Source organism: Mizuhopecten yessoensis, unplaced genomic scaffold (genome assembly GCF_002113885.1).
Source record: "Mizuhopecten yessoensis strain PY_sf001 unplaced genomic scaffold, ASM211388v2 scaffold716359, whole genome shotgun sequence".
In the NCBI taxonomy this organism is placed as follows: Eukaryota; Metazoa; Mollusca; class Bivalvia; order Pectinida; family Pectinidae; genus Mizuhopecten; species Mizuhopecten yessoensis.
The window spans coordinates 1,214,431-1,229,105 of record NW_018480077.1 but is presented as its reverse complement, the minus strand read 5'-3'; the positions used below and the strand labels follow the sequence as shown (position 1 = coordinate 1,229,105).

Here is a 14,675-nt window from a genome sequence, read left to right as displayed (position 1 = left end):
AACCTCCTCACTAATGAAGATGAACAGGTCTAATTTGTAAGACAAATAATCTGGCGGTGGGTTCATTGCTGCTTGCAAACGATTTCGCGCTTGCAACTGAAAAAGAACATTTTCCTACTTGTATACACTTTAGATAAAAGACGTTCTTTATTATTCGAGAGTTCACATAAATATCTAATGTGATTTTAAATACGAGACTTGTATATATTTGAGAGTGAGCATACATATTAAACACCAATGATAAGATTCAAGGTGACTGGACTTTTCACACAGCTGTGATGACTGCTTAGAGTCATATTACAGTAAGCAAAGAAAAACTGGTTTAGCAAGCTTGTACAAGCCAGTTTGTACAAGGTGACGAAGTAAGCAAGTCTGTACATTGAGGCACATTACCCCTGAAGCCTGCTAATTCGACAAAGGTCAGCTCAGTGAACGTGTCAGGATAGGAGAATTATAGCGAACACCAGCTGTTTTGGGCTATAAAGACAGCTGTTTTAGTAGGTCTATGTGATATAGAACGTCCCACGGTAACAAAGAACTAACATTAAAAGTGCAGTTTTGTCTGTAAATCGGTATAAATGGTTGTTTGGCTCAGCAGTTACTTTTTTCTACCTTTGTTTTGTTTGCTTTGATAATTTAATGAGCACGTACCTTATGCCGTGTTGCTATTTTACTCATTAAATATACCACTAATCTAATGAGCTGAATATTGTTTTATGCATGATCAGTTCGCTACAAGATTTGTGCTAAGAAAGACAGGTCATTGTTCCTAAATTCAATTATATTGCTTATGAGGAATCAAAACTTTCAACATTGATATTGCTTTATTATAATCAGGTTGATTTGGATATTAAAAGGAAACAACGGCAGTTAATTGCATGAATGAGGTAGTACTTCGTCCTGGTAACTCAAAACCGTTGTTTTCGATATCAATGTTAATTCCATCGTTACGAAATTTTCGACACACAAACTAATGAAAGATATAATGCTTAATAGAGTCAACGCACCGTATAGTTGCTAATTATTGCGGATAGAAAATGCTCTTGTTTCGTTCGTGAGGTCGTGAGGTTTAAGGAAGTTCGTGAAACGCCAAATGTAATATGATACCGGTATTTAAAATGGTTTGATTGAGGTATTTTCTTTTCTTTGACATTTTCCATTAATTAATGGAACATTGACCTGCAATGTCAGTTTTCAACTACCTTGTGAATTAAACCTTTGACGTGCGCTGATTAATAAATTAGACCTTCATTAGATGTCTGAAACATCGACAATTGACTGCTAAGTATGTACTTAGTAACTATATATATTCGCATGCAAATGTTGACGTTCACTAAAATCACCTTACATTGCTCACAATAATATGAGCATTCATATTTGAATTGCTTCAAGTATTATATTAGATGGGGAGATTAAGTATACGGCAGTTAAGTATTGCTATTCTTAATAAATCCTTCGGCACCGATCCTAATATTTATATACTATGTGTATTTTGTACCGTTACTACTAGACTTAATGTCCTTCCTTGCAGTATTTGGACGTTATGAGGTTTCGCACTAAAATGAGAGCTTTTTAAAACTCTTGATAATTAGACAAATATGTCGTTTTGTGTAGATTCATTAATAGCATTTTACTTTTATTATTACGATAATTTGTTTGAACAGAAACAGTTGTCGAATTAATTTTATAAATGCCTGCCAATGTGCAAAAATATGTTAAAAAGGTACACAGATCAACTATGTTTTGAAGTTGAATTCACATGTCTAACCTCTTGATTTCTGTGTAAAAGTGAATGACTGCATTTTTATAAACTTTAGAAACTTAAATAAAAAATATGGTATCTTTCCTTAACTGCGAGAGAATATTTTAATTTATCATTTCAATTGTTCCTAATAACTTAATAATAACTACAGATGTAGGTTAAAGTCTGGTGTATGTGCATATGTGAGGAATGTATAAATTCAAGGAAAATTAGCTCTGAATAAAACCTTACGTTCAGTATTCTCGTAGTTGAATGTTTTTCTTATGTTCCATCTGCTGCCTTTGTAAAAATTGAACTAAAAATTCCTCAGGAATGTTGTGGTGTATAAAACAAGTTCACATGCATTTATATAATATAAGTAAGACACTTTCAATTATGTAAAAATCATCATATTTGACCATTTAAATAATCTTCATCAATTAATATGACAGTCTGTTGACATTCTGTTCGAAAAATTAAGATTTCCATGTAGCTCTGAGTTATCTCATTAAGCGTCAATTTATTGTTATCTGAAATGTATCTAATTATTTACTAATTTAAAATCATCATGATGAAACCGTTTAATTAAATATCACCACATGTTAGATGAACAGCCATGTATGCTGTGGACTACAGAGATGTGTGGTATAAACTATGTGGATGAGAGTACACGCTATATTGTTTAAATAAACTTGCCAACGGTTCGGAAAGAGCTAAATAAACCCCATGGGATAAAATCAGATGTGTACATGTACTATATTCATGTTAAGTTTACTTGATGTCCATAACGATCAGAATAAAAACCATAACGACTGTAGGACAACCTTCAACGTGATAATTACATCGACTACTCCTGTCAATTGACTCAGTGTTCTGTGTTACAGCAGTAATGTTCAGACAACAGCAATTATCATCATGTCAATTTAGTTACACATTATTGACAGATATATACGTCATCTACATTACTATCGGGCCAGAGCTGTTCGCAACTATGTATGTTAACATCACAACTTCCCGTAACTCACGTTTGGTTGGTTCCTATTTTAGGATATACATTTTAATACTAATAATTAACTGAAAATACAATCTAAGTTAATCTGCGTATGTGTACAAAACATACAAACCAGAGACTACCATTATCACCTGGTATGCATTGTGCGGCATTAAATAATGAACAATTAATCCCGACTATCACCTCAGTACGTTCATCCGGTGTATCTATTCGCGGCAATTATCTATCAAATTAAACATACATTAGTTTTAATGATGTCATGACGTGCATTCCGTTTACATGTAATTACAAATAGACCGAGAAGTGAATTTATATACTGCGAAACTTTTATTTCGTGTGCACTTTATGTCACAAACCATATACATTGTAAGTACGTTTCGTTTGCGAATACTTGAATTCGAGATAGAGAGGATGCTATTTCAAAATTGATAGTCATTATCTTTTGAATTTCTATTCGCAGAAGATTCGCGGGAATGAGTCTCCTTGTGAATTAACGAAAATAAGTCTCGCGAAAATGAAGCAACTTACGGTATGAATGAATTAATGTGAACAAAAATATCTCGAATAATACGATTGGTCCCATTATTCCAATATAACATGCTTATTTTAGTGTATCTGTTCTAAGTATCAGGATTTTCCGGAAATATGTCATGTGAAGAAATAAACAACTTAAACAGGGCTTTCTTTCTGAACGTCGGTAATCTCTAGTTGAAAACATCTTACAGTTATCAACAATACCTAATTCCAAAAGATGATTAGGTTTAAAAGATGACGAGTTCCACATGCGGTGCAGGATATGCCCATCTCTTTCAAGTAGCCTGGTTTTGCCTTAAATTTATTTATGAGATCTTAAGATATTCTTATGTGTAAGGTACACGTAAATGATACATATTTCATTAAAATAATGATGGAAGTTATTTGTTAATCATCAAACACAGGGCTATGAGCATCAGTGAATACTATTCTCTATTGGACCCAGTACCGGTTGTCTTTATGCACGGACGTTGAAATAAGATTATATTTTTGTACGTCAACGTTTGGGCGTATTCCTTTTATTTATCCGCACTCAATTTTCCACATTCGTTTATCATGATCGTATCGTGGGCCCTTCCACACATTTATGCAATACCCTATTTCACTTTAAAGGTGAAACAATACACTTATCAACATAAATGTGGCAATATGTCAATACGTAAAGAAACCACGTCTTAAACATCGAAACTAAATAAACCATGGAAATATCGAAGTATCAACAGAACCACATTTCGAACTCAAAATCGATAAAGTGCAAGGGCAAAAGTGAATAAATGAAAGATTTACATAGGGACACTTGAAAAAGTACTAGGACCAGGTGTTCCGGAAGGTTGGGCTTCTTCTGCTTCATCGACGACACGTACCATGTTAATCTAGATCCAATCGAAAGAATGCCACATTAAGACCTCGGGTGGTGACAACCATAGTTAAATACGTCGACCTTCATAGCACACAAAGAAATACCATATATCAAAGTTATAATAAGTTGGTATGAGTAACAAAGTAATAACTCAGGACAGAATGATAAACAAATTAGATTAACGAGATACTATAACAATAAAGGAGAGAAAGCCTTAATTAAAATCTCGTGAAACTTCAGCTCGTAACCTCGTTTTTTCGTTTCGGCCTTTTTTCCGTAATAGTTTCATAAATAAAAATAGTTGTTTTAATTAACATCATTTCATCATCATTATGTTTCCTTTATTTGCAATATGTAATTAAATGATTATCCACATCGATGCGTTATGTGTACATTAAATAATATGCATTCGTGTAATAGAATACCATAAAAGCCTCCACAATTATCTCTACACACAATACACGTCTAGTTTTACCTCTTTTGGGACTAATGTTTGTAATGCTTCGGTTACAAATGGTTTTAATGATTTACCAACGATCAAATTTTCATATAAAATCGAACCGAAAGACAATTAACGTTGCTTTATTCGAGAACTCCTATTTCCGTGCTTTAATGATACTTTTCAAGTAGCTTGATTTTATGATACATGTGTACATGTCTATACAGTTACTCATTATTTAGCAGTTATTATCATTAAGGTATTTTGCATTTTCGCTTAAATGTGATAACCGTTTAAATAACGATATTAATATTGCAGTTCTATTTCATTAAATATTCTAATTACCTTAAGAAGTTTATATACCAAAACACTTCAGTACTGAATGTATGCATACTATCACCGTACTTTCATATTTGTACAAGACCGTTCAAAGGTACATCGCATGTAAATACCACAACAATTTTACCTGTTGCACACTTATACGGAAATATTTTCTTTGTTATTTCAATGTTCATTAAAGATATATTCGGGAATATTTCGACAGTATGTGTTATGTTCCTTCGTGTACAGATGGTATTTTTCTCAAATATTACGCGATTAACGGGTTTGTTTGTTCGTTTGCAGTTTTGTTAACATACAAATGTCATATAACGACGGATCTCAGGATATACAACACTAAACTGATAGCGTAGAATGAGTGTCAGGAGGGTTACAAACAACATGTTACCTTAGGAAAGTTTATATGCTTATTATGTGCTTCTTATGTGTCTTTTTACTAAAGGATACAAAGAACCTAAACTGGGTGACCGATTAGTCACTATTGACTATGATGATACAATGGGATACACAAGTAGGTTAGTAATTCCAACCTACTCGAAATGAGCCGAATAACGAGTTTTTGGAACAACTACAGCGATGTTAACCAGTTACTTAATATAAACACTCACTGTTTATAAATTTATACGTGAAACATTGAAGTTTAACCCATAGAAAATGTACAAAGTAGATATTAGTCATAACAGAAATCGTTTACTATTTTCGGTAATCGAGATGTATATTTAGATAGGATTGTTAGTGAGAGCTAAATAATTTATATTCGTATCGTATCCACCATATTAAACGGAAAGACGCATTAGCTGTAATGATAGGAAGTAACATAGGAATGCTTTGTACTTTATCACAGCCAAACGCTTTCTTACACAATAGTAAATCGGTCTTCTGATCTCGGACAAAGATTTAGAGTCTACAAAATAAGTGAAGGGGTGGGGTCAACTTAAGGTCATCCTTAGTTACCAACCGCACGCAGTTTTGTGTTTTAGTAGAGCTCCCGGGGAGATCGGATATATAGCTAGCTAAGAATGTGGTATTTTAGCTTTTTTTCCACAGATAAGCTTTTGCCATTTTTTGGTAAAGTAACTATTTAGAAAAAAACACGTTATAATTTAGTCCGGTCTTAAAGAATTTATTATTTTTTCATAAACGTCGCCAGTGAAAATATTCTTAAGATTAGGGTCAGAAAATAATAATTCAAAAAGTTTTACATATAGTTTTTAGTCAAATAGGTAGCTGACAAAGACTTCCACATAGATACAATTTATACATCTTTCTTTGTGCATTGTTAAGTTGTCCGACTAAGAGTCAAATTCACGCCTAGCAACAAATCAGAGTTTAAGCTCTATCCAACTATCTAAATGTCGTGGCCGATCACTTTGTGCTTATTTTCTCATTTCAATTCGCTACGCCCAAGGAAAAGCTTATGAATATCTTCATTTAACCAGGCAAGTATCGACGTGGATGATAACGGGTTTTGAGGATATCCCTATTCTCTAGGAAAACGGTAGGGTTATCTTTACCATGATCACATACTCTTAAATAACATAATGGATGTTTCACACACTAGGTTGAAAACAACAGTTTGCACCATGCAAAATTAAGTTTGATATAACTACTATGAGGGCATTACAATTTCTGGAGAATTGAGACGTTGCCTTCAATAATCTCACTGAATACAGTTAAGCAAGTGATGTCACCCATTTCCCCTTTTCAAAATGTATTTCTAAGTCAGGATCATATCCGTTCCATTCGTCAGTTTCTGATCAATGACAACTGCAACACACCGGCTCATGCGCTGCTGACATCTTAGCCTAGTCTATGGGAATGTGCATCTGAATTATAATTGTCGATACTCAGCATAAGCTTTTCCTGGGAGACTTAGTTATATGTCTATGTCTTGGTATGTGAACACGGACAAAAGACAACATAACACCCATCCCGAGGTCACTATTTACCAGTACAAACGTCTTGAACACGTCAACAAAGGCCTTCTGTGGAAATTAGCAAGGAACTTGTGCCACAGTGCGTTCCAACAAGACCCTTCAGGTCAATGTCTGGAGCCATATTGACTATTCCTAAAACACGCACATTCAGTGCGGAAACGGACTGAACTAATTATCGTCAACAGAATTAAGGAACAGTCTGCAATCTCAAGCCGGATATGTAGATCGTTAGCTGTTTTTTTAAATGTCATTGAAAACAATACCTTTAAAACAATTTTTAACCTTGATACTTCTAAATGAACAGTTGATAATGTAATGTACTATTAACTTAATTTATACAATTCATATTCATATATATCTTCAAAAATATTGTTCTGTATTGTTCTTTGGAAAATGTCTTCAACAAACTGGGTTTTACAGGTGTTATATATCATATAATAACAAGGTTACTGTTAAAGTGGAAGTTTATGTGTGTGGAAATGTTCGCGAACGGACCCTTTAAACGGATCGCATTGTGAAATGTTTTGCGTTTACAATGGTTTTGAATCTATTAAATCTATATACATTTTCGTATGTAGATATTTTTGAGCAAATATATCCGTGAGCATTCCCACTAATTTGCCACTTGTAAGATAAATTCAAAATTGCTGCTAGGTGAGACTATAAAAATTGAAACACGATGTACCTGATAGAAGTATACTGATAGTTAGATTGTTGTATCGGCAAAATAGACCAATAGGGTGAGTTTAATATTGTCAGTTAACAAAACAAACTCCAACACGATACGAAATGATAACAACCAGAACCACAAAGAGACTTTAAGACAACGGAAAAGACATTAAGAACGTGAAGGGGTGCCAGGTGCTCCGGAGGGAAAGCGTTTCCTGCACCACATGTATTGTACGTCATGATGCCTCTGCCAATTAAATCTAGGAAATATATATAGGTGCCACCAATGATCTCAGACACAGTGATCAAGTGTAGGTTACCATGACAGATACTGAAATCTCACTTTTGGAAAACTAATCCCGACGACAACCAGTGTAGATTGAAGCCCTGGCTATGTAGTTTATTGTGAAAAAAACTTTTCAAGTTAGTTGCATGATCAATAGGGCACAACTATTCAAAAATAGTTAATTGGTCAACAAACCACAGCTGTCCAAAATAGGTTAAGTCAACAAACCACAGCTGATCATGAACTAGTTAAATGTAAAACAAACATGGCTATCCATTAAATAGTTTTATTGTCAAGAAATCACAGCTATCCATTAAATAGTTTTATGGTCAAGAAATCACAGCTATCAAAAATAGTCAAATGGTTAACAAAGCACATCTGTCTGTCTTCCTGTCTGTATGTCTATCTGTCTGTCATGCAAGCATTTCAGATATATTTGTTTATATTTATTTCTATATTTTTTTGAAATGTGGAACAAGGACAACAAGTGCCGTAATGTAGCAGTACAGTAGTGGTTAAGATACCCGAGAGTGACAAATTGGGAGACATCGAATAGTGCTGAACATAAAACGGTCTTAAGCTTCAGTGCAAAACCCACAGTGTTGGCTACAGAAAGAGTATCTAAGGACATCCGAGAGGGATGTGTCTCGTTGAGAAAAACACGGTTGCTGTAATTTGTCAGACTACGAGTGCGTGTTGTAACAATATAAAATCCTGCTTGGTTGTCGTGCCGGTTGTAAATCTTCCTAGGCGAGGAAACAAGTGTTCATAATACACCAGCGGCTATTTGTTTACAAGGATCAATGAACGTGTGACAAGTATCAGTGTTATACTACGAGGAAGACTCGGGGAGCGGCGACCCTACAGGTCGGTCGTGTAACACATCAAGCTAAAACCATTACACAATCTCAAGATCTCGTGTTTTTTTTATCTTGTAACATTCGCGGTAGATACCAGGCTACTGTTGTCCAGAAGCATGTCACTATGTTGTTCTTTTAAACAGTTATACGTCCAGTGAAATGTGGTATACAGTTTTAATTTCGCGATCTCTCCAATATCTCTTCAGTTATAATATCAGTATTCTGTACAAAAACACTAGTCCTGTGAAAGGAGAATTTATAGATAATACATTTAAACCTGACGTGTTTGACACGTGACAGTGGTATATTATATATATATGGTCAAGAAAGACTATTTAATTCTGCCTAACCGACAAACTGTCTTATCAAACTAAATACGATTTTGTCCCAAACATCGGTAAAGACAGGTTTCAATGCACTGTATTAATGGCCAAATCACTCTCAGATACTGTAAAATCAGAAACATTGCGATGGAGAATTCGACGCACTATACATTTAGACATTAACCAGATTTTAGATATTTATAGATATCGGAACCATTGCCAAAATGAACATGTACATACCGCGATCAGTTTAAAGGGTGATAACGCGAACATTTCCACTCGCGAAAATGTCCGTCTTCACAGTATCTACATTTATGTTTACTATTATTCTGTTGAGTCCTTCGATATAAAAACATATAACTTCCCAGATAAAGCATAACATCAACGGGGTAAAAAGGAATACCCAATCTTTATACAATCATGGAGGTATTCAGCGTTCAGTCTTTATACGACATGTGTAGTTTCGTATACAGCAAAACATCTGTTTTCGTGTTTTTATATTCTAGCTATCTGTCGATATATTTCAATATCAAAATCCAGTGGAAGTTATTAATAGCATTTTTTTAGTTTAGGGGCTCGTCATTATATTCACACACATAAAACCGGGAAAAACATGATCCTGTGAATTGCCTGTTTTTGTGTAAATCATCAAAATAACAAACCAACGAAAAAAATACAACCTTTCCAGTACACAAGTATGGTGCTGTCCAAATACAGCATCACCACTATCGTAAGTGAAACACAGGAGAGAGCTGTAGATTTAGGTCATTACTGTAAGGATAGCTCTTTGAACGCTAACTAAAAGAGAAGCGACAATCCCGAGGGCGTAGATAGGGTTACTGGTCAGGTGATCTTTCATGGTGATTGGGGTTGGGGTCGTTGTATACGTCAAAGAAGTCAATGATCGCATGTGCATGTAGTTTCGGTCAATAGCCACATCTGTAAAACAGCGAAGCAGTCGTTAAATCGAACAGGGTTTGATATGACAGTTTTTACTGTCTTTACAATACCATTACTAAAAACGTATTACTTAAATTTTGAAAATCAATGTTTAGACCACAACAAAAACAAGAAAAATCGAAGAATTCGTTACAGATGCATGCAGTCCATCGTATAGTCAGTATTTGAAGACAGGATCACCTATATCTTAAAACCCACATGTTTAACATCAAAATGATATATCATCCTCTTGTTATTAACTGATATATGGTAGACATAGGCAGGATTACGAGGTATTTAAATATTCCATATATCATTATACATTACATGGTAGCTTCGATACCCGGTCACCTTAATTGCCAGCAAAGGTGCATGAATTGTGAGACGGCTTGTGGCAAATCTGTTCTCTAAAACACTGATTGGATGGTGGGAAAACAGGATTTAACAATGCTCGGCCGTACTTAAATCACAACAACAACAAAAACAACAAGAGAATACTGGAGCGTGAACAAAACCTGAATTTGAGAACAGAAAAACTATGGCAAATTATGAACAAATGCATTTTGTTTCTTGAAATCCTTGAAAGTGCAATGAGAATAAGGCCAGGTTAACTTGGAGGGTGAGCTGCTTCTTTGAAGACACAGCCACGTAAATCTAGTAAATATCCGAGTTAATGTTCCGTCCTCGTAGTGAGAACCGGGGTAATGACAATGAAACAACAAAGCATTATTATAATGAGCATAATAACAATCATCGACCTTCATATTTAAAAAAGATTAGCATATTTTGCAATTTTATCATAAGGGTGACCTTAAAACATGCCCATACTCTTCATCAGCCTGCATCTCTGAAAAACTTGTCTCCTTCAGAGCCTCGTGAAAACAATTTTGGCACGAACCCCCTTAAAACTAGCAAATGTAGTTCACTATATGCAGATCGTTACACTTGGTTAAGTATTAACTCGTTATAATCATGTCCGATGTAAATCTGTAAGGATCCCCGTAAACAGTAACCTTCCCTTAATATCGTTATGGTAATAACTGTAGTACAGTTGTGTCAGGCCCCTTCCATTGAACACGTTGCCCAGCCAGTTAGAGTGCTAGTAAATAATCCGAAGTCAAGGATTGGAATCCCGGTCTAGCCTCGCTCAATTTTCATATTAAGAACACTTTTGTTGATCACATTTGTCGATTTCAATCGTCGTTATTTTTCCATAAAGTAAGGTCCCGCAAGGTAAGATTTTTCTTTTCAGAAATGATTTATCAAAGCTATAGACATGACTGAAATGCAAAAGGTACAGCTTTGGGCAATGACACGGAGATCCTTACGTGAAGACCATTTATACACGTGTTAGTAGTAAAAGTGTATCATTTGTCACTTTGATTTATAACGACATGACAGATACTTTTCATTCAATATTAAACATAGTCTTCATTTGTGACATATGTAAACGTAAGGACAACTACCTACTTCTAGATCATGAAGTTCACATATAAATTTCCACTTGTTTATACCAGTGAAACGTAGCAAAAACTTGTACCAGGAATTTAACATCCTAATTATTTCTCCAGTATGACATTTTTATCAAATAAGTACAATAGCACCTGTGTGTAATCCGGTAACATATTCATATATTTCATATATGTTCAACATCGATTGATAGCATTAACATTTCTATCAGTGCATTTCACTATACACTAGTCTGGTTATCTTACACAGTACCGTCAACAACAAGCTATTACTTCTAAGTAGTGTCATCACTGAACTTGATATTTCGATGAATATATAACTCCTCTACATACCTTCAGTATGTGTTGCCAAGTCCTTGTAGACCGTCTGCAAGATCCTGGTGTTAGGAAGTCGATTAATTCCAAGAGTTCTTGAAATAGACAGACGACTGCTCCCAAGAATCAATTTCTGACAAACTCAACAATTTGATGAACAGTCAACGACATAGGAATACAAACCCGATAAATGGTCTTAATTGACGATAAATTGATCCCCGCTACCTGTTTCAACATTCAATTAATGGGCGTGTACTTCCCTATTTGACGGTCTTATGCTCTCCCGCTCTCGCTAGAAAAGTCCCGCGCTTCAACGAATACATCCAGCTTCATCAACCAGACTGTACACGCTACAAGCACTGGCGTGAGGTCCTCGATCGATGTAACCGCTTCACCAGATGGTTGGATATGGTGACGTTTGCTCACTTGAGACCTTCGACAGTTAATACCCACCGGCTATGTATTTCTGTGAAGTGTATGGGATTATTGGCTGAACCTTTATGAATCTGTAAACAATCGAAATCCATTTGTTTATATAGGATCGTCAAGTACACGTCGTATACAGTTACAGGGATTATTTTCTATACCTTTAAGAACTAAATCTATATATCGTAAAACTATTACGGTCATGTCAATTATATAAAATGTAATTGAATCAGGAAATATCACCACAATGAAATATTATAGTAAAGTAATTGAATTCAGTTTTTATATACATTTTTAAATGCCGAACAGATCCTGCCATGGTTTATATACAAACGCTAGCATACCATGAACTATTTATATACGCCTACATTTCTCCAAATTGATCGCTGTTTAATATATTTACATGAAAGAGAAGCTATAATTCATCCTATATCGTTATGGTAAAGATCTGTGTACTTTTACCTTGGAATTCTCTCCCACGCAAGCTAAGCATTATTTACGTGTATATGCATTTGTGTCTAACATAGCCGTATCCCCAGTGATTTAATCCAGGTAAGATAAAAACAGACTATATCTGGACACTCACGAAAAGTCACCTAAAGCCTGGCCCCAGTAAAGTTCACAGTAATAATTAAGTTTGCTAGACAACAACGACATTTGTCCTATGCATCAGTTTGTTTTTAAACTGTACATTTATATTTAATTCACTGTTTCTATTTATATCTAATATACGGTTCAACAGATAATCCCGCTTTACCCAAATGTATCGTTTATAGCACTGTTTATCAACTGATTATAGTACGGATGATACATTATGATAGTCAAATACATAAAATTTTAAACATAAACATATTGCCACTTTCAATTTAAAATACTGAAATCAACCTAGATATAAAAGATAAGTTATCATATAGTATAATCGCTAAATCTTAACGCTCTAATATCATATCATCATTTAGAGACACATAAAAGATAAACAAAGTGTGCTAACATAGACAAGGAAATTATAAACATGTAAGTAGTAGAAAATGGGTGGAGAGGGGACGTAAGGTTCTCATGATATGCAGTTTGGGACTAATCTTCCATCGATATCAACCCAAAGCCGAGATCACAGAGAGCGAATCCGATTCAGCAACCTCAGAAACAGGCTCACATTGGACCATGCAGGAAAACAAAATGTGTTCTAACGTCCCAAAACACAGAAATATCGCTTAACAAAAATTACAAATACAAAACTATCCCACAATATACATGTACTATGTTTGTCCACGGTTTAAGACACATGCACATTCAAATCCTTTTCTTTAACTTGTCTCTTCTCTCCTTCTGACTGTTTCTTTCCGGTGTTGTCTTCCTAATTAAACTCTGAACAAAAATACAAAGCATTCAAATTCATACAAAAGTCAATACATTTAATTTGTCAGCAACTTATAATATCGATTAGTAAAGACAAATTTTAGAAATATAGGAATACTCACGTAACAATGGTAGTCTATGTACCAACTTCTATCAGCATGTCCACATGTCTCGATCCTATCTCATTGTAACAGGTAAAGGTCATGTGACGACGGTAACCACTTATAATGGCTTCTCTAGAGCCACTTCCGAGTGTCATCTCCTCGAAATGTCATAATCTTGATGGGAGAATACCCCTTCCGTTCTCATTATTCTGATACTGGCCTTGACACACCGCGGGTAAAATTCAAGAAAATATAAACATTGTAATGAGGGCAATTCATGCAAAAATATGCGATAAGGAATGGTAATCGTTTCCTGTACTATATGTGCAAATTGCTATTTTTAATATACATTTCAAAATGCTGATATTTAGTGAATGAATGAATTAATACAACCACCTTGAATGGTATAATGTTTAGCCATATAAGACACATACAATAGAAGCAGATATGCATATTAATATACTAAACGTGCATTCTTTGAAAGTGGGTTTTCCCCCGTGGCAGTGTTCCTTAATTTCGCTTTTATGTTTATATATGTATATATATGTGTAAAATATGTACCAACCTTTAAAACGCAAACATTTCCCAACTGTGATAAATTTGGGTAGTTAAAAAGCGAAAAGATTCATTTTTCAGTAGTATAATGCATTGGCCTTAACATATACAATCTGTACTTAACTTTCATCAGGAAACTGTACAATTGTAAACAACATAACGAAATTGCAGGAAAAAAGAGATGCAATTATTGATTACACGCTGCAATGCCAGACAGGTATATTGAAACAATTCACTAATTACATTTATATTTTGTCACATGGTTATCGATTGCGGCAAAGGAAATTGACATCCCAGCTGTTGCCGGCTTCGATTAGCCGATACTGCAACGTTCATTTAGCCTGGTTAGCTTTGATTATTTTATTATCTAATTACATCTCCTTCGGATTTAATAGATTTTTGCTTCTAAAATTGATTTGAGCTAATTTGTACTAAAGAATAAGAGTTGATCACTCTTACATAAAAAGAACATAAACGGATTAAAATCATTCTTATATAATTTTTCTAATTCC

At 34.7% G+C, this 14,675-nt stretch overlaps 1 protein-coding gene across 1 annotated transcript in view; it reads right to left on the bottom strand.

Moving 5' to 3' along the window:
• The window catches only part of LOC110443781 (neo-calmodulin-like), a 42,025-nt gene extending 29,862 nt beyond the window's left edge, over positions 1–12,163 (bottom strand). The window contains exon 1 of the mRNA XM_021488190.1: positions 11,741–12,163. The gene's annotated coding sequence lies outside the window, so the exon portion shown is untranslated. The remainder of the gene's footprint in view (positions 1–11,740) is intronic.
• Positions 12,164–14,675: the final 2,512 nt, after the last annotated feature.